The sequence below is a fragment of the Odocoileus virginianus genome, unplaced genomic scaffold (genome assembly GCF_023699985.2).
Source record: "Odocoileus virginianus isolate 20LAN1187 ecotype Illinois unplaced genomic scaffold, Ovbor_1.2 Unplaced_Contig_12, whole genome shotgun sequence".
Classification (NCBI taxonomy): Eukaryota; Metazoa; Chordata; class Mammalia; order Artiodactyla; family Cervidae; genus Odocoileus; species Odocoileus virginianus.
In genome coordinates, this window is record NW_027224329.1 from 1,015,306 (window position 1) to 1,036,492 (window position 21,187).

General features: G+C 37.0%; 1 long non-coding RNA gene across 2 annotated transcripts in view; it reads left to right on the forward strand.

Annotated features, from left to right (window-relative positions):
* The window catches only part of LOC139033972 (uncharacterized), a 623,512-nt gene that overhangs the window by 469,913 nt on the left and 132,412 nt on the right, over positions 1 to 21,187 (forward strand). For both annotated transcript variants that reach the window (XR_011486448.1, XR_011486447.1), the window contains one exon: positions 18,897 to 19,056. This is a non-coding gene — a long non-coding RNA (uncharacterized lncRNA). The remainder of the gene's footprint in view (positions 1 to 18,896; positions 19,057 to 21,187) is intronic.

Below are 21,187 nucleotides of genomic sequence, written 5' to 3' on the forward strand. Positions count from 1 at the left end.
AAACCCCCGTTTTCTATTTCATATTTGTAAAATGTATAAATACAAAATCATTTATAGGATGCTAGTTAATTTACTCATTTATATAAATTTTCTGTACTTAAATATTTCATGCTATGGCAGTAAGAAAAGCAGAGAAGGCAAAAAAGCATGCCTGTGATTGACTTCAAGGACATGCAATCCTCTGAGTCAGGTATACAGCTCCATATGAAATGAATCACATTCAGCAATTGAATCTTTTGTGACCTCCCTTTAACATCTTTGCAATGTAGGGAACTTGAATTGGATCACTTTTTCTAAGAAGAATAAAACAAGACATATGAGGATCAACAAGAGAAAATATAATTTCCCCTTCCCCTATCTTTCAGTGGGAAAAACAAAGCATTGTGGTAAAGTGGAGAGAAAACTAAACTAGAAATCACTCTCTTGTTTTGGCCTGACTCTCTCACTTCATGGCTGTGCACTTTAGGACAAGTCCCTTCACCTTTTGGGTGATAATTATCCTTAGGTGTGACATGTAGTAGGTGGATTTGACCAGATGCAATGTCTATAATTCTGCGATCCATGAATACCTTGTCTATTCTATATGGAAGTTCTTTGTAAGAATCACCAGGTATAGTAACGTTTTTGCAGTGAGAGTTGTTCTTGGAAAAAATAGATTCTTCTGTTTCTCTTGTGTAAACAGAAATTGATTTCCATCATTTGAACTAGGGGATATAAAATGTTAACCTCTTCCTCCAGTTGTTTCAGAAAGCAGTTTTTTCTCTTCTTTTATTCTTTTTTTTAACTTTTTAATTTTGTATTGAAGTATAGCTGATTAGGGGCTTCCTCCATGGCTCAGACAGTGAAGAATCTACCTGCAATGCAGGAGACCCGGGTTCAATCCCTGGGTTGAGAAGATCCTGATTAACAGCGTTGTGATAGTTTCAGGTGAGCAGCAAGGGGACTCAGCCATACATATACATGTATCCATTCTTCCCCAAACTCCCCTCCCATCCAGGCTGCCATATAACCCTGAGCAGAGTTCCATGTGCTCTACAGTAGGTCCTTGTTGGTTATGTATTTTAAATGCAGCAGTGTGTACATGTACCAAAACTCCCTAACTATCCCTCCCCCCGTGTTTTCCTTCTGGCAACCATAAGTTAGTTCTCAAAGTCTGTGAGTCTGTATTTGTTTTGTAAGTTCATTTGTATCCTCTTCTTTAGGAAGCAATCTTGTATTTCATTGCCAGCCATGGAGGCCTTTCTGTTCCCCAGCCTTTCATTTTGTTTGACATATGTAAACTTGTTTTCCTTTTCTAAGACACATGATAGATAGTGAGAGTTATTTCTTATTTCTAAAAGTCATGATCTAAATGCTTTCCCATTCATTGCATCAGAGACTTGACCTAATCTGTAAAGGGTCCCTGTGTTAAGGCTAGCAACAATGTCAATGAATTCAAATGAAACAACCAGTAAATGACAGTTGAACATATGTCAGCTGATAAACATCCATAATGAGCCAAACCCCACTACCAAATACCATTGACTCAATACTTGGCCTGCCTTGAGATTCACCAAATCCCCATTTCCAAAAGTATAACTCGAAGAGTACTTCCCTAGAGTGAGACTTGAAGAAAGAAATGCCCAGGTATATTCCATCTGTCAGCTCATCAATGTGCAGAAATGGTGATTTTTGCCTCACCTCACTGTCCCTTCCTCCCCTGATACACCCAGAAACAGAAAGGAAAGTGTAGGGAAAGGAACAAGCTGTTTCTTAGAAAGAAACCTAACTGGAATGGAAGGCAAATGCCTAGTCTTCGTAACTTCTCTTATGTGACTGATAAACAAAAGATTATAAGAAGGAAATATGTCTAGTCTGTTCTTTGTATTTTTCAGAGTAATAACTCTTTAGAGACTTGCTCCATGTCCATAGCATATAAGTGAACAAGTTAGATTTATAACTCAAGACCCCTGAATTCCAGTCCAAAGCTTTTTATTAGACTTCACTCATGCATTAATGCTTACTTTTTGCTGTAGCCCAGGAAGCCTTACTTTGATTGCAAGGCACAACTGCTACCATCTGCCCTTTAAAAATTGTTAGCATTGATCTATAAGCTACTACAACTTTCCTAGAGCCCAGGTAGACAGAGCTGTTAAACAGTGTATTTTAAGTGTTTAGAAAAACCCACTAACCAAAGACACAGTTTGCCTAACAAGGAAAAATTTTATCTGGCCCCCATCTTCTGTGAGGCAGGAAAATGATTTGAACAAATCCTAGAATCATGCTCAATAATTTAAACTTCATTGTTACATCAAGATTAGAATGCCACGTCTACCACATGTTGTGAAACTTTAGGCAGATTACTTTACCTCTGTGAACATCAGTTTCTTCATCTATAAAGTAGGGATGAATAATATTCCCTTCAAAGCATTATCTAGGAGGACTGAATAGATGAGATAATGGATGTTAAACACTTAGCAAGTGTGTGACATACAGTGTTCAAGACATGCTCAGTTCAGTTCAGTTGCTCAGTCGTGTCCGACTCTTTGCAACCCCATGAACCACAGCACGCCAGGCCTCCCTGTCCATCACCAATTCCCGGAGTCCACCCAAACCCATGTCCATCGAGTCGGTGATGCCATCCAACCATCTCATCCTCTGTCGTCCCCTTCTCCTGCCCTCAATATTTCCCAGCATCAGGGTCTTTTCCAATGAGTCAGCTCTTTGCATCAGGTGGCCAAAGTATTGGAGTTTCAGCTTCAACATCAGTCCTTCCAATGAACACCCAGGACTGATCTCCTTTAGGATGGACTGGTTGGATCTCCTTGCAGTCCCTCAAGAGTCTTCTCCAAGACCACAGTTCAAAAGCATCAATTTTTCGGTGCTCAGCTTTCTTCACAGTCCAAATTTCACATCCATACATGACCACTGGAAAAACCATAGCCTTGACAAGATGGACCTTTTTTGGCAAAGTAATGTCTCTGCTTTTTAATATGCTGTCTAGGTTGGTCATAACTTTCCTTCCAAGGAGTAAGTGTCTTTTAATTTCATGGCTGCAGTCACCATCTGCAGTGATTTTGGAGCCCAGAAAAATAAAGTCAGCCACTGTTTCCATTGTTTCCCCATCTATTTGCCATGAAGTGATGGGACCAGATGCCATGATCTTAGTTTTCTGAATGCTGAGCTTTAAGCCAACTTTTTTACTCTCCTCTTTCACTTTCATCAAGAGGCTCTTTAGTTCTTCTTCATTTTCTGCCATAAGGGTGGTGTCATTTGCGTATCTGAGGTTATTGATATCTCTCCTGGCAATCTTGATTCCAGCTTGTGCTTCATCCAACCCAGCATTTCTCATGATGTACTCTACATATAAGTTAAATAAGCAGGGTGACAATATACAGCCTTGAAGTACTCCTTTTCCTATTTGGAACCAGTCTGTTGTTCCATGTCCAGTTCTAACTGTTGCTTCCTGACCTGCATACAGGTTTCTTAAGAGGCAGGTCAGGTGGTCTGGTATGCCCATCTCTTTCAGAATTTTCCATAGTTTATTGTGATCCACACAGTCAAAGGCTTTGGCATAGTCAATAAAGTAGAAATAGATGTTTTTCTGGAACTCTCTTGCTTTTTCAATGATCCAGCGGATGTTGGCAATTTGATCTCTGGTTCCTCTGCCTTTTCTAAAACCAGCTTAAACATCTGGAAGTTCACGGTTCACAGTTCAAGATATGCTAGTTACTGTTATTATCATCCCCTTCATTCAAGTCTTTGTGTGTGTGTGTGTAAAACGTGTTTCTTTTTATCTCCCTCGTTAGAATGTAGAATTTATAAGAACAGAAATTATGTCTTTATTGTTCACTATTATATGTCCAGCATCTAGACTAACTTTTGCTCATAGAGTAGACAATCAGCACATATATGTTTAATAATTGAGTGAGTCAAATGGCCCCCAAATATAGTAATCCATTGTGCTGGAGTATGAATTAACATAAAAGGAAGTAATATTTTTCTAACTCATTTTTGGACTGTGGGTATGCCATAAGATTGCTATTCATCTCTAATATTTGACATGCGTTATTCATGCTATAGGAGCCATCTTCTTCAGTGACAGAACGCAATTTATCCGGCCCCAGCATGTTTTCAAAGAGTCAGTCTTTTTGTGATTAATGCATTCTCCTCAAGGAATTGTTCCTTTGCTATATGTTGAAATGATTCATAAATTAAATTTAACAAGACCATCCAGCTTGATTATAAGTAGTAGTTATTCACCTTTTCATTCAATCGCAATGTAATGGATGGTGATGATGATGAAGGATAATGGCCCATTTGTGTTTAGTGGATTGTAACAAAAGGACTAATGGAGACAATAGAAGATACTCATATCAAATATGTGCATTTTTGCTACCAGTCTAGATAAAAAAAAAAAATCTGCCTGATGCCTAGTTGCTTTCTTTTATCACCCTCCTTCTCCACACACATCCTTCCTTTACAGTTTTTTCTTCTCTGTTAGGCTCCTCTATCAACCCACCCACAAAATCAAATAATGCCTGCCCAAAGTGATGTACATACAGGTTGGAGGGTTAGCTCTTATCCTGGATTTCTCATGACCTTAATCAGTTTTGGAATATGTGAGCACTGTTAAATGATATCCATTTGCCCAGTCTATACTAATATACTATACTAAGACCAGTGTTCACCACTCCCAACCCCAGTACCTTAAAGGAGCCCTTCTACAGTATTGAGAAGTTGTATGATAGACCAAAGTGAGCTGGATTTCAAGCAACCTGGGTTCTTGCCCTATTTCCTCTACTAATTTATGTCATCTTAGACCAGTTATTTCCTCCCCAGATGTAGGTTGCATAATTTGTAAATGGGGATAATGGCTCTTAATGCCCATTTTTTAAAAAATATAAATTTATTTATTTTAATTGGAGGCTAATTACTTTACAATATTGTATTGGTCCAATTTATTTTTAATAGCTTATGATTCTCTGAGATTCTTTGTTAATTTAGGAAGGAATGCCTAAATCTACTCTGGAGAAAACAAATAACAATGTTCTTGGAGTAGTTTAATTTGAATTGCAATACAATATGTAGCAAAGATTTAGTTGTGCCCCAGTTTGAAAAATCTGAAGCAATACTTTACTAATTTGACAATTATTTCAACATGTTCATTTTTAAAATAAATGTGTGCAAAATTATTATTGGAGTTAATCTTATTGGTTAAACTAAATAGGGCATATATACAAATTAAGGCCTCCAATATGTTAATGCAGTTGATAATTTTAAAAGATAATGGAGGAATGAGCATAATATTTGCAATTCATGTCAAGTAACACGTTTAATGCAACAAGTGTTTAATGCAGTTAGGAAGAAAAAACAGAGAGAGGAGGCTTAAAATGTTTTGTTTGATCCAGGAGGAAGTAGTATCTGATGACTGGTGTTAAAAGCAGGCATGTATTAATCCAGTTTTCTTAAAGGCAGAGCATGGAAGAGAGCTGGCTTTTCACTTCACATACAGCCATCTGAATCTGATGAATAAGCAAGAAACTGCTAAAATGAGTTCTGAGTACCCAGGGCATGGGTACAGAAACCCACATGTCTCTCTGCTTATCTCTTATTCAAGACTGCTCCATAAACTATTAAGATGTCTCTTCCAAACTGGCAAATAGGATGTGGATATAGTCCTTGGATGCCACATACCAATTAGACAAGGGCATAGAGGTGAATGGAGCCCTGGGAGCCAAGTTGTCATTTATCGAATCTGCTATCTGTATGAAGATGACCATAGCCAATTTGCTTACTTCAACTTTTGCTTTCAGGTGTTGACATCTGGTTTTACTTTTCCCTCAACTGGATGGGCACTAGTTGTTTCCCAGAGAGTCCTCAATTCTCTAGACTCCTCCTAAGGTTTACAAAAATGTTTTCTTATTCATCAATTCCTTTCATCCGTTACAGCTGTATAGTAATCTGTTTTTCACTGGATCCTGTCTATCACTGTCAGAAATCTTAATGTGGCATCTAGCCCACCATACCTGTTGACAGGTATCTGAATTAAATGAGGTTTGATCCATAACTTCTTTGATTTGTATAATCAAGCTTTTGGTGATCAATCCTGCCTCTTACCGATGAAGCCAAAACCACGCCTGTTCATTTTCTTCATATTCTACTAGCAGAGATCTAGCTTGGTTCTCCTGTTCCCTCCTCAGAAGTATCCCAAATATTCCATGTATCACTTACTGAAGGGGAATCCAGGAAGGACCACGTCAGCAATTCACATATTTTACATCTCACAAAACCTGGCAATAATTCATCCCTTCCATGAAGACTTTTACAATTAGCCCCACTGAACTCCTTTCACTTATCTCTGTACTACAGTTTATTTCTCAATCTTTGTATTTGTACATACATATTGGTACTCTTGGGTGTATATGGTCCTTTTTTCAATCCATGAATGTGTTGTCGGTTCTTCAGTCCAGATAGCAGATTTACTTCAGAGGATGACTTAGTTCCTACTGGGACCACTCCATTCCTGCCTTACATTCCCATATTAGCTTACTTCTCTTCAGACTACACAAAATCATTTTCAGAAATCAAGATAACTTTCTTCAGTAAAAGTGAAAATACAATTTTGCTTCTAAGAAACATTATTTACCATATAATATCCAGAAGAAATAATAACTGGAGAACTGGAAAACTTGGTATTCAAAGGTCAGAATCAGAAGAAAGATTCTACAGGATGTTGAAAGAGTATGAACCCCAGTGTCATTTATCCTGGTGTTGTATATTTGAAGCTGGGGAGGAATTTTTGGCTATATCTGTGCTATGTCAGCACATGCAAGAACAGTATCTGCTTTCTCAGATGAGTGGCTTTTTGATGATAAGTTTGCTGCAATGATTCTGTATAAGTAGGACCCTGGAAAAGACAAGAAGCAAGTAAAGAACAAAAATGCACAGCATATTACTCTGTAGCTTCATCAAAGGCACCCAGCTCAGAAGGGAAATTATGAGTTAAAAAGATCATTGATTTGTATCCTTTCAAGGGAAGTAACAGGAAGCTCAAGCAAACACCTTCATAACCAGTGATACTCTGTACTGTGCTGTGCTTAGTTGCTTAGTCGTGTCCAACTCTTTGTGACCCCATGGACTGTAGCCCGCCAGGCTCCTCTGTCCATGGGATTCTCCAGGCAAGAATACTGGAATGGGTTACCATGCCCTCCTCCAGGGGATCTTCCCAACCCAGGGATTGAACCCAGGTCTCCCACATTGCAGGCAGATTCTTTACTGTCTGAACCACCAGGGAAGCCCTACATACATACAGTTCTTACTGTTGCCATGTTTTTCCCCCCTCTATGGCAAAATAAATGCCAATTTGCCCAAAACCAATTTACCTGCAGTGCAGAAGACATAGGTTCAATTCCTGGGTTGGGAAGATCCCCTGAAATAGGGCATGGCAACCCACTCTAGTACTCTTCCTGGGAAATCCCATGGACAGAGGACCCTGGCAGGCTACAGTCCATGGGGTCGCAAAAGAGTCGGACACAACCTAGTGACTAAACAACAAACAAAGAAGTATGAGTAGTTCGGTAAAAAGGATCCATTTACCATTTCTACCCTTCCTCCCTTTAGTGGTTTGTCAAGGAATAAATGCGCATACGCCTTCTTCCCATTCTTAGCTGTAGATACACAAAAATAAAATTTCCCCAGCCTCAGAGATTACAGTTTTAATAATATCACTTTCAACTTATATATCTGAAGGTCTCTTTGCTTCAAAAGTTTCCCAGAGTTTCAGGATTTCTGATATCAGATACATATTAGCACTAACTGTGCACAGTCAGTAGATCATACATCCCTCCAGTGACACAGCCCTGGTATGAAATATACTGAATGTGATATATTGCATTTTCCCTCACTCTTGCATCTTCTTTAGGTCTTACCCAATTCAAAGGTCAAGGCATTGATAATTTTGAATATCTAGGAAGAGTGGCTATCCCTTTTCTTTCAGAAATTCCATGTTCCTATTTGAATCTTGCTTACATTTTCCCTGAAACTTCCAAGGTCTGGAGGTGAATGCCTTCAAAATGTTTGATAAGATGCTTTCCTGTATGCTCTAAGTTGTGAGGTGTTAGTATATTGATACTACAGAGAGTGTAGATAGATAGAATATTTTTATTGAAGTATAGCAGATTTACAATATTATATTAGTTCTAGTTGTGCACTTTAGTGATTCAATATTTTTATAGATTATATTCCATTCACAGTTATTATAAAATAATAGCTACATTCCCTTGTGCTGTACAATATATCCTTATTGTTTATCTCTTATACATAGTAGTTTGTATTTCTTAATCCCATACCCCTGTCTTGTCCCTCCTCTCTTCCCTCTTCCCACTGGTATCCACTAGTTTGTTGGCTTGTTTGCCATATCTGTGAGTTCTGATTTGCATATATACACATCTGTATAATCTTTTAGATTACATGTATGTATTTGTCTCTCTCTGACATTTCACTAACCATAATATTACCATCCACATTGTTTCAAATGGGAGACTTTCATGATGTATGGGTATAGGTATATATATATAAAAATATATATAAAAAAAATATATATATATGTTGGCCAAAAGTTTGCTCAGGTTTTTCTGTAACATCTTATGAATAAGATGGATATCCATCTTATGGATATATATATATACACACACACAACACATGCTCACATACATACCACAGCTTCTTTATCCTTTCATCTGTTGATGGACACTTGAATTTATTCTGTATATTTGCCATTATGACTGATGTTGCTGGGAACATTAGGATGCATGTATCTTTTTGAGTTAATGTTTTCAATTTTTTTTGACATGTATCCAAGAGTGAAATTGCTGGATCATATGGTAGTTCTATTTTTAATTTTTGAGGAACCTCCATACTGTTTTCCACAGTGACTGCACCAACTTACATTCCCACCAACAGTGTACAATGGTTCCCTTTTCTTCATATCCTGGCAAACATTTGTTATTTGTGTTATTTTTGATGTTAGCCATTCTGACAGGAGTAAGGTGATAGTCATTGTGGTTTTGATTTGCATTTCAGATAGAATTTTTAAATGTCTCTCCTCCTACCCTCTCTCTAAGTGTGTGCCTGTGAATATTTAAATAAAATAGAATATATAAATAATAAAATCAAGCCAAATTGCAAAATAAGCAAAAGTCTTAAACACTTTACAGGAGAGGTAATCGTAATGACCAATCAAAACATGACAAGATGTACGAATGCCTTTAAATCATTAGGAAAATTCAAGTCACATTCATGATTAGATACCACTATATATATACTAGAATGACTAAAATTCAAAAAACTAACAAAGCACAATGTTGAAGAGGATTTAGAACTACAGGAACTCTCATAGATTTACATGGGAGTGTAAAATGCTGCAATTGCTATGACTAAACATATAACTACCCACCTTATGACAAAGCAGTTCCTCTCCTAGATATTTTCTCAAGAAACATGAAAGGATATATCCACACAAAGATTTGTATAAAAATGTTCATAGTAACCTTACTTATAAAAAAAATACATTGAAAATTATCTACCTATCCATCAGCATGAAAAAGAATTGAAAATTTTGATACATCAGTAATGGACTACTGCTCAACCACCAAAAGGAGAGAACTATAGATGCCCGCAACATGGATGAATTGTATAAGTATACCCAGTTAAAGAACCTAGATCCCAAATAGTACTCACTGCACAATTCCATTTTTGTATTGCTACCATAGGAGAAACAAAGCTAAAGAGATGGAAATCATAGAAGCAATTGCTTCTGGGAGGTGCATGAGGATATATCAGAAAAGGATAAGAGAATTTTTAGGTTGATGGTGGTACTCTATATCTTATTTTTATTGGAGTATAGTTGCTTTATACTGCTGTGTCAGTTTCTGCTGTAGAGCAAAGTTAATCAGCCATACATATACATATATCCCCTCTTTTTTGAATTTCCTTCCCATTTAGGTCACCACAGAACATTGAGTAGAGTTCCCTGTGCTATACAGTAGGTTCTTATTAGTTATCTATTTTATACATAGTAGTGTATATATGTAAATCCCAATCTCCCAATTCATCCCTCCCTGCCACTTTTCCCCTTGATGTCCATATATTTTTTTTTCTCTATGACTCTGTCTCAATTTTTGCTTTGCAAATAGGTTCACCTGTACCATTTTTCTAGATTCCACATACATGTGTTAATATATGATATTTGTTTTTCTCTTTATGACTTACTTCACTCTGTATGACAGTCTCTAGGTCCATCCATGTCTCTGCAAATGACACAATTTCATTCCTTTTAATGGGCAAGTAATATTCCATTGTTAATTCATACCACATCTTCTTTATCCATTCCTCTGTTGATGGACATTTAGGTTGCTTCCACATCCTGGCTATTGTAAATAGTGCTGCAATGAACATTGGGGTGCATGTATCTTTTTGAATTATGGTTTTCTCCAGATATATGCCCAGGAGTGGGATTGCTGGATCATATGGTAGTTCTATTTTTATTTTTTTAAGGAACCTCTATACTGTTCTCCATAGTGGCTGTATCAATTTACATTCCCACAGGTAGTAAAAGACAGTTCCCTTTTCTCCACACCCTCTCCAGCATTTATTGTTTGTAGATATTTTGATGATAGCCATTCTAACTGATATGAGGTGATACCTCATTGTTGTTTTGATTTGCATGCATGCCTGTTTAGTCGTTTCAGTTTTGTCTGGCTGTTTGTGACCCTATGGACTATAGCCCACTGGGCTCCTCTGTCCATGAGATTCTCCAGGTAAGAATACTGGAGTGGATTGCCATTTTTTCCTCCAGGGGACCTTCCTGACCCAGGAATTGAACCCACTTCTCTTAAGTTTCCCGGATTTGCAGGTGTGTTCTTTAACACTCATGCCACCTGGGAAGCCCCAGTTTTGATTTCCATTTCTCAAATAATTAGTGGTCTTCCCTGGTGACTCAGTCAGTAAAGAGTCTCCTTGCAATGTGGGAGACCCAGGTTCAGATCCCTGGAGAAGGAAATGGCAACCCACTCCAGTATTCTTGCCTGGAGAATCCCATGGACAGAGGAGCCTGGTGGGCTACAGTCCATGGGGTGGCAGAGAGTCAGACACAACTGTGTGATGTTGAGCATCTTTACATGTGTCTGTTGGCCATCTGTATGTCTTTGGAGAAAAGTATATTTAGTTCTTCTGCCCATTTCTTGATTGGGTTGTTTATTTTTTGATACTGAGTTGCATGAGCTGTTTGTATATTTTGGAGATTAATCCTTTGTCAGTTGCTTCCTTTGCAAATATATTCTCCCATTTTGAGGGTTGTTATTTCATCCTGTTAACTGTTTCTTTTGCTGTGCAAAAACTTTTAATTAAGTTTAATTAGGTCCAATTTGTTTTTATTTTCATTACCCTAGGAGGTGGGTCAAAAAAGATCTTGCTGTGATTTGTGTCAAGAGTGTTCTGCCTGTGTTTTCCTCTAAGAGTTTTATAGTTTCCGATCTGATCCATTTTAAATTTATTTTTGATGGTGTTAGGAAGTATTCTAATTTCATTCTTTTACATGTAGCTGTCCAGTTTTCCTAGCACCATTTATTGAAGAAACTGTCTTTTCTCCATTGTATATTCTTGCCTCCTTTGTCAAAGATTAGGTGACCATAGGTGTGTGGGTTTATCTCTGGGCTTTCTATCCTGTTCCATTGATCTATATTTCTGTTTTTGTGCCAGTACCATACTGTCTTGATTACTGTAGCTTTGTAGTATAGTCTGAAATCAAGGTACCTGATTCCTCCAGTTCCAGTTTTCTTTCTCAAAATTCTTTTGACTATTCAGGATCTTTTGTGTTTCCATGCAAATTGTAAAAATTTTTATTTTAATTCTGTGAAAAATGGCACTGGTAATTTGATAGAGATTACATTGAATCTGTACATTGCTTTGGGTAGTATAGTCATTTTTCACAATATTGATTCTTTCAATCCAAGAACATGGTATATCTCTCCATCTATTTGTGTCATCTTTGATTTCTTTCATCAGTATCTTATAGTTTTCTGCATACAGGTCTTTTGCCTCCTTAGGTAGATTTATTTCTAGGTATTTTATTCTTTTGATTGTGATGGTAAATGGGATCATTTCCTTAATTTCTCTTTCTGATCTTTTCTTATTAAAGTATAGAAATGCAAGACTTTTCTCTGTTTTAATTTTGTATCCTACAGCTCTTCTAAAATTCATTGATTAGCTTTAGCAGTTTTCTAGTGGCATCTTTAGGATTTTCTGTGTTTATTGTCATGTCATTTGCAAGCAATGGCAGTTTTGAGGCTTTGGGGTGGTGGCGCTCAAGACCCTGGAGCCTATGTGAGTAGAGGAGGCTTTGCCTTTGAGGGGCAGGTGAGCCAGCTCAGATGGATGCTTTTTCTAATGCCTGTGGAGGCTGAAGCCAGCAGGTGGGGAAGGGGATTACAGTGGCAGCCCGTGCCTCCCTTGTGCACTGCTCACCCAAGCATTGCTTCTGTGGTGTCCTGGACTTCCTTTGCAAGCTCTCCCAGTTGTGGAGCTCCTTAATCCTGTTCCTTCAGGCTGTCTTTTCACAGCCAATAGCTGCTGCCTCCCTGGGTCCATGCTCCAAACCCTACTCCCCAGCAACTAGCCCCATTCCGTGGCAGGAGACTTATGACTCTTGCTGGAGTGTGCAGGGCACAGACCATATGTTCAGTTCTTACTTTGTCCTGCCTTCCACAGACTGTCCTCTGCATTCCTCAATCTCCCAAAAGTCCCTTTCTATCCCAGCTGATTTCCCCACCATGTGGGGTTTCTTTCTGATTGTGAGAAACTCTCCTCACCTTCAGCTTTCCACCAGAATTGCTGGACCTTTTTTTACCCCTTTTCTTTTTTTCTTCCTTTCATCCTACCCAGTTGTGAGGGGATTTTTCTTATCTCTTTAGGTATCCAAAGTCTTTAACTAATGTTCAGCATGTGTTCTGTGAGAATTGTTCCATTTGTAGATGTATTCTTTTTAAAAAGTTTTTACAATTTTTAGATTTTATTAAATATTTATTTGACTGCATTAAGTCTTAGTTGTGGCACTTGGGATCTTCCTTGTGGCATTCAGGCTCAGTAGTTGCAGCACACGGGTTCTCTGATTGTGACACTCATGCTCCAGAACATGTGGGCTCAGTAGTTGCTGCTAGCGGGCTTAGTTGCTCCATTGCATGTGGGATATTAGTTCCTGACCAAGATCAAACCTATGTCCCCTGCATTGGAAGGTGGATGCTTAACCACTGGACCACCAGGGAAGTTCCTGTAGATGTATTCTTGATGTACTTGTGAGCAGAGACAAATTCCACACCCTCCTATTCCATCCTGACTCCTCGCCCATCTACATCTTGATTGAGGTATTGGATTCAGGTGTAGATATTTGTCAAAACTAATCAAAGTGTACTCTTTATAGTTGTGTGTATACTGAATGTAATCATAACTCAATAGAAAACTAAAAAGAATGTCATAGCAAAAGTTGAATAGATATTAGCTTGAACTAACTTTAGATACTAATTTCCATTTCTAAAATGGAAATGGCCTTGCTAATTTCTATCTTAGATTAACTCTAAAATATGAGTCACGTAGAAGAGTGAACAGCCAATTGTAATATGTAAATGTGAAGAAACTTCATATGTAATTTGGAAAAATTGTATTTCCTTAAAGTAAAACTAGAAAATAGATCCTTATGATAATTTTAGATTTGGTAACTTCTGAAAATAAAATGTTAACATACATCTTCAGTTGGAAAAAAATTTTATTCAAAACTATAATTAAAACCAAAAGAGGTTTTGTTTTCACTTTTGTTTTTGTTTAAGAAGATTTGTCCAAAGAACCTGCCCCAGGGGTGAATTGACATTCCCCTTTCTGGAAAAGAATACTGCTGTCATTCTTGCAATGATTCTTTTCTAGTTAACTAAAATATCTAAAAAAAATAAATAAATAAAATAAAATATCTAAAGTCCCATTGAACCCTCCATATCACAAGGGAGCATAATAGATAAACTGTATAAAACTTAAAAATGAATTCACTTGGTTGAAGAGTATGTGAGAAGCCAAACTCTCCAAGTTTTGATGTTGATTTTGATGATGATTTGGTCATGAACTGAGCTATCATGTTTAGTACACATTTTGGTACACAGTAACAAATAAAAATGTTACTTAGCATGTTGGTTATGCACCTGGTCAGTTACTGACTATGTGACCTTTGTCAATGTGTTAGTCCTCTCTGAACCTCACTTTCCTTATTTAAGAAATGAGAATCATGAAGAAAAAAATCCAAAACCAAATTAACTTAGTAAGATGAGCATGAAGAGGCCAAATGGGATGATGGATATAAAGCACTCAACTAATGTATAGCACAGAGTAGTTCTAGTTTATTAAAGGCTTACCACTAACATTATTAGGTAAATGCATATTTCAAGTTCTCTGAAATTAGTCCCTGAGGCAAGAAGAGTTGTGCTCTTTAGGGATCTCATATAGTACCATGTAGATAATTGTATAATTTTCCCAAGTGGAATGTTGATCTTCAAAGCAACTAAAAAAGCAGAGAAAAATATTTGGAAAATGCTTGAATTATTCAGGGTGAATTTTTTTAAAGCATAATTCTTGCCCTGACAAAGATCATAATCGTGCACTCAACAAACATTACCTAAGCATTACCCAATGTAATGGATATTAATAGATATTATTCAAGAAAATAAAGAAATGTTAACATATAATTTCAAATAATATATATTATGCTTAGTGAAATAAGTTAGACGGAGAAAAACACTATATGTTATCTAAAAGATCTAACAAACTAGTGAATATGACATAAAAGAATCTGAATCTTAGATATAGAGAACAAACTCATGGCTACCAGAGGGTGGTGGAGCGGCATTATAGTGGCGAGGTAATGTGGGAGGTACAAACTATTAAGTGTAAGATAGGCTGCACTGATGTACAACATAGGGAATATAGCCAATGTTTTATAATAACTGTAAATGGAGTGTAACCTTTAAAAATTATATTTTAAAAAATCCAGTTGTGATATTGATTGAGGGTACATTGAATCTGTGGCACCATTTAGGAGAGTATTTCCATAATAACAATACTAAATTTTCTAATTGTTACATACTGTTTCTTTCCATTTAGTTAAGTCTTCTTTAATATATTTCAACTATATTTTATAGATTCTATTCTATAAGTATTATGCTTTTTTCCTTAAATTTATTCTAAAATATTTCATTTTTAATATTCCTTTAAATGAAACTGTTTATTTACTTAAACAGATTTAAAATAAACAAGTTTTTTTTTCCATTTATTTTTATTAGTTGGAAGCTAATTACTTTACAACATTGCAGTGGTTTTTGTCATACATTGAAATGAATTAGCCATGGATTTACATGTAAACAAGTTTTTAAATATGTATATCTCATGTGTACTTGGCAGAAACCCAGGGTAAAGTGATAAACTGTGTAAGAAATGGCTTAGAATTCAGGTTTAAATATCTTAAGCTATTTTTGGTTGTTGGGGTGCAAATTATAGAATGAACAAGAAAACTGATAAGCAAAAAGAAAGCTTGTTATACAGATTTAAATCAGTTTCTTGTCCATTGAGAAGAATGTCTTGTGATTTAGTTGTTCATCTCTCTCCCAAGCACAGAGAGGTCAATACCTTTACATGTGGAGACTTATTTTTATAATTGTTCATTTCCCTTACAAAGAATGAATTATAATCTGTTTTTAGAGCTTCTGCTGTATCTGTTGTTTCTCAAAATATTCTCCTTACCATGATCCTTATGCTAAAGAGACATGTTCTGGGGTGGTATATTTTGCCACCCTTACATTTCCTACCTTTGAAACCTCCTTAAGAAGTTTCACAGTCCAGAAGGTGAGTTGGTAGATTTTTCTGTGTATCACTGAACTAGTTTATCTTTCCTAGGAACATGTGAGATCAGTTAAACAGTTGAGTCTGATTTCAGGAGATTTTACAGGTACACTGCCACCAAAGTTAGGCATCTATATGGTGTGAGCAATCATGTACTTAATAAGACATGTTTCTATGGAAAAGAAGAAAAAGTTAATAGTTGGAAACTTGTATCTGAATCTGAAAAAAGTTGAGAAGATTTCTAGATTTGAAGTCAAAGCATTTTTGCCCATTTGAATGTCTTTGATGCTAATAACAGTGTTCTAGCGAACTTCCTGAGTGGCTTGTTACAGCAGCATGTATGAAGGTTTCCATACTTAGGTGTTGTAGTGATTTCTCTGAAGTTTATATCAAGTCATCCAGCTTCAGCTACCAGGGCTTGGGGGAAAAAGTAGTTTTAGTTTTAACTCACATCAGGTCAGAAGAGTGGAAGAAAATTTGAAATATTAATTTGAAGCATTGTAGCCTAATCAATGCAAAGAAATAGAGGAAAACAATAGAATGGGAAAGTCTAGAGATCTCTTCAAGAAAATTAGAGATACCAAGGGAACATTTCATGCAAAGATGAGCACAATACAGGACAGAAATGGTATGGACCTAACAGAGCAGAAGATACTAAGAGGTGACAAGAATACAGAGAAGAACTATACAAAAAAGATCTTCATGACCCAGATAATCACGATGGTGTGATCACTCACCTAGAGTCAGACATTCTGGAATGTGAAGTCAAGTGGGCCTTAGGAAGCATCATTATGAACAAAGCTAGTAGAGGTGATGGAATTCCAGTTGAGCTTTTTCAAATCCTAAAAGATGATGCTGTGAAAGTGCTGCACTCAATATGCCAGCAAAATTGGAAAACTCAGCAGTGGCCACAGGACTGGAAAAGGTCAGTTTTCATTCCAATCCCAAAGAAAGGCAATGCCAAAGAATGTTTAAACTACTGCACAATTGCACTCATCTCACATGCTAGCAAAGTAATTCTCAAAATTCTCCAAGCCAGGCTTCAACAGTATGTGAACCGTGAACTTCCAGATGTTCAAGCTGGATTTAGAAAAGGCAGAGGAACCAGAGATCAAATTGCCAACATCTGTTGGATCATCGAAAAAGCAAGAGAGTTCCAGAAAAATATCTACTTCTGCTTTATTGACTACACCAAAGCCTTTGACTGTGTGGACCACAACAAACTCTGGAAAATTCTTAAAGAGATGGGAATACCAGACCACCTGACCTGCCTCTTGAGAAACCTGTATGCAGGTCAGGAAGCAACAGTTAGAACTGGACATGGAACAACTCACTGGTTCCAGAAAGGGAAAGGAGTGCATCAAGACTGTATATTATCACCCTGCTTATTTAACTTCTATGCAGAGTACATCATGAGAAATGCTGGGCTGGATGAAGCACAAGCTGGAATCAAGATTGCCGAGAGAAAGATCAAAACTCAGATATGCAAGTAACACCACCCTTATGGCAGAAAGTGAAGAAGAACTAAAGAGCTTCTTGATGAAAGTGAAAGAGGAGAGTGAAAAAGTTGTCTTAAAGCTCAGCATTCAGAAAACTAAGATCATGGCATCTGGTCCCATCACTTCATGGCAAATAGATGGGAGAAAAGTGGAAACAGTGACAGACTTTATTTTCTTGGGCTCCAAAATCACTGCAGATGGTGACTACAGCCATGAAATTAAAAGATTCTTGCTCCTTGGAAGAAAAGTTATGACCAACCTAGACAGCATATTAAAAAGCAGAGACATTACTTTGCCAACAAAGGTCTATCTAGTCAAAGCTATTGTTTTTTCAGTAGTCATGTATGGATGTGAGAGTTGGACTATAAAGAAAGCTGAGCACCAAAGAATTGATGCTTTTGAACTGTGGTGTTGGAGAAGACTCTTGAGAGTCCCTTGGACTGCAAGGAGATCCAACCAGTCCATCCTAAAGGAGATCAGTCCTGAATATTCATTGGAAGGACTGATGCTGAAGCTGAAACTCCAATACTTTGGCCACCTGATGCCTAGAGCTGACTCATTTGAAAAGATCCTGATGCTGGGAAAGATTGAGAGCAGGAGGAGAAGGGTACAACAGAGGGTGAGATGGTTGGATGGCATCACTGACTCAATGGACATGAGTTTGAGTAAACTCCTAGAGTTGGCAATGGACAGGGAGGCCTGGTGTGCTGCAGTCCACGGGGTTGCAGAGTCATACACAACTGAGTGACTGAATTGAACTAAGCCTGATCATATTGGGAAAAAGTAGAATTCAGAAATGAGTCCAGTTTACAGAGAGAAAATAAACCGCAGAGACAATTAATAGAACTATATTTTGTTATCTATAAGGGTACACTATAGTTTTTTATGGCCTGGGGGCTCAGTGGTAAAGAATCTGCCTGCAATGCAGGAGATGCAGGAGACATGGGTTTAATCCCTGGGTTGGGAAGATCCCCTGGAGAAGGGCATGACAGCCCAGTCTGTTATTTTTGACTGGAGAATCCCATGAACAGAGGAGCCTGGCGGGCTGTAGTCTAAGAGGTGACAGAGTCAGACATGACTGAGTGACTAAGCACACTAGTTTTCTATACTTTTCTATTGAAACATAGTTTTTCTTCTACAATCATGCCCTTTTTTTTCATTTATTTTTATTAGTTGGAGGCTAATTACTTTACAGTATTATAGTGGTTTTTGCCATACACTGACATGAATCAGCCATGGATTTACATGTGTTCCCCATCCCAAACCCCCCTCCCATATCCCTCCCCATCCCATCCCTCTGGGTCACCAAAGGTAATCAGACTATTTTGTTTGCAGAATAGGTCCAATATCATTAAACTTGGCCTGATTATTTAAACACCTACAGCAAGAATACTAATTGACCATGTAGGTCATTTGTAAATCCACTTTGCTACGACATTTAATAAGAAATAACTGACTGAACTTTTAAAAATCTCTCATTTCTAGAATGTTAAGCCAAGGACTTATCATCAAACTTCACCTGCACCACCTGTGGATTTGTGTGACTCCTTCCCTTCTCAAGTCTCCCATATATCCTCAGGTTCCTGGGACCATCAGGAATTGTTCTTCCATAGCATACTGTAAGGTTGTGAAGTTTGTAAGACAGGTAACAGGCCTTTTTTTTTTCCTTCTTAAATGACTTTATTGGCTCTGTGAAGTAAACCTTAGTTTCTTAAAACAATCTGGTTATATCTGACTCAACGCACATTCTCAAATTTGACATTCCAGTCAAAGTCTTAATAAAATGGAAAACATTTCCAATTGTGTTCCTGTTGTAAGGAGAACAGCTTCTTATTAAATTTATGCAAATAATGACATTTCTATGAAAATAAGAGTATTCAATAAGAGTGTGCATTCTAAAGGGATCAGGTGGGAAGAAAATAATTCAGTTCTATTTACACAGGTATAATTTACCAAATATCTATAAGTTACAGATAGTTTAAGAAAAAGGGATTCTTTACATTAGAAATCAAACTGTTAATAATGTTTTAAACAAGAGGTCATAAAAATTATAATTATCCTCACTGATTCTTTGAATTCAACTTAATTTTTGTTTTGCTTGATCCTGGGTTAGCTGTTTCTGAATCAATTTCTCCATTAGGGTACTTGAAGTTCTTTACTAGCTCAGTGAGATGATGTTAATGCTATCCAAATGCTGTCAAAGCTTGTCAAAGCTCTTCCCATCATTCTTTTTGAGGATGAGTCCTTTTGTCTGTAGCAACAATTTTCAGGAAAGCATCAGAACAAAACAATAACTGTGAAGAACAAAAGAGTTCAAAATGGCCATGGATAAAGATCTGGTGAGGATAAATTATAATGTAATTAACAAGGAAATTTGGCTATTTCTGTGATATACATTTAAGATAATATTTGAAACTATGACTGATTACATGAACAGTAAGGACAAATTTATACAAATTTTCTACAATTCCTGGAGCACAATGTTAATACACTTATAATCATATATAACCTAAAGAAGGTTTAGCATCATTTCTTATTTGAAAACTTTCCTGTGCATTTAACATATAAAATAAGCTTCAAATAGTTTAATAACTCTCTTTTTATAAGGAGAGAGAAAAAATTCTTTTGTGATTATCCAGGGACATCTGGAAAATCACAAAGTTAGTTCAAGATCAAAATGACTTTATTTAGAATTTGGTTTTAGGATATTATCTAAAATGTCACAAGGTTTAAAGCACTTGATTAAACATAACCATATGTTACTGTGAAAAAATATTGTTATCCATTTAATCAAAGTGATGATTAAGCAAATACAAAGTTATAGTTATAAGAGGAACTGTAGTTTTTTTGTTTTGTTATTTTTTAAACAGAGAAGATTCAGTTTCTCAAATAATTAAAGACCTGATAAAAAGACAACATGAAACACAGAAAATTATTTTGGTAAGAACCAAATCTTTGTTTCCTAAGTGAGTTACTTAACAAACATTTCATACAGTAATTAAAGAAAACTTTGTCCTTTTAACAAAGAGAAGACCAAATTCTATCCATTGGGCTAAGTAGTCAGAAAAATGTCAGTTTGAATCAATCTCTGCAACTAACTGTGTTGTTTCTGCTGCTGCTGCTTCTGTTGTTCACTCACCAAGTCATGTCTAACTCTCTGGGACCCCATGAACTGCAGCATGCCCAGGCTTCCCTGTCCTGCATTATCTCGCTGAGTTTGCTCAAAACTCATGCCCATTAAGTCAGTGATGCCATCCAACCATCTCATCCTCTGTCATCCCCTTCTCATCCTGCCCTCAATCTTTACCAGCATCAGGGTATTTTCCAGTGAGTTGGCTCTTTGCATCAGGTAGCCAAAGTATTGGAGCTTCAGCATCAGTCCTTCCAATGAATATTCAGGATTGATTTCCTTTAGGATTGACTGGTTTGATCTCCTTGCATGTCAAAGGGACTCTCAAGAGTCTTCTCCAGTACCACAGTTTGAAAGCATCAGTTCTTTGGTGCTCAGTCTTCTTTATGGTCCAACTCTCACATCTGTACATGACTACTGTAAAAACCATAGCTTTGACTAGATGGACCTTTGTTGGCAAAGTGATGTCTCTGCTTTTTAATATGCTGTCTAGGTTTGTCATAGCTTTTCTTCCAAGGAGCAAGCATCTTTTAATTTAATGGCTGCAGTCACCATCTACAGGTGATTTTTGTTGCCTAAGAAAATAAAATCTGTCACTTTCTACTTTCTCCCCATCTATTTGCCATTAAGTGATGGGACCTGATGC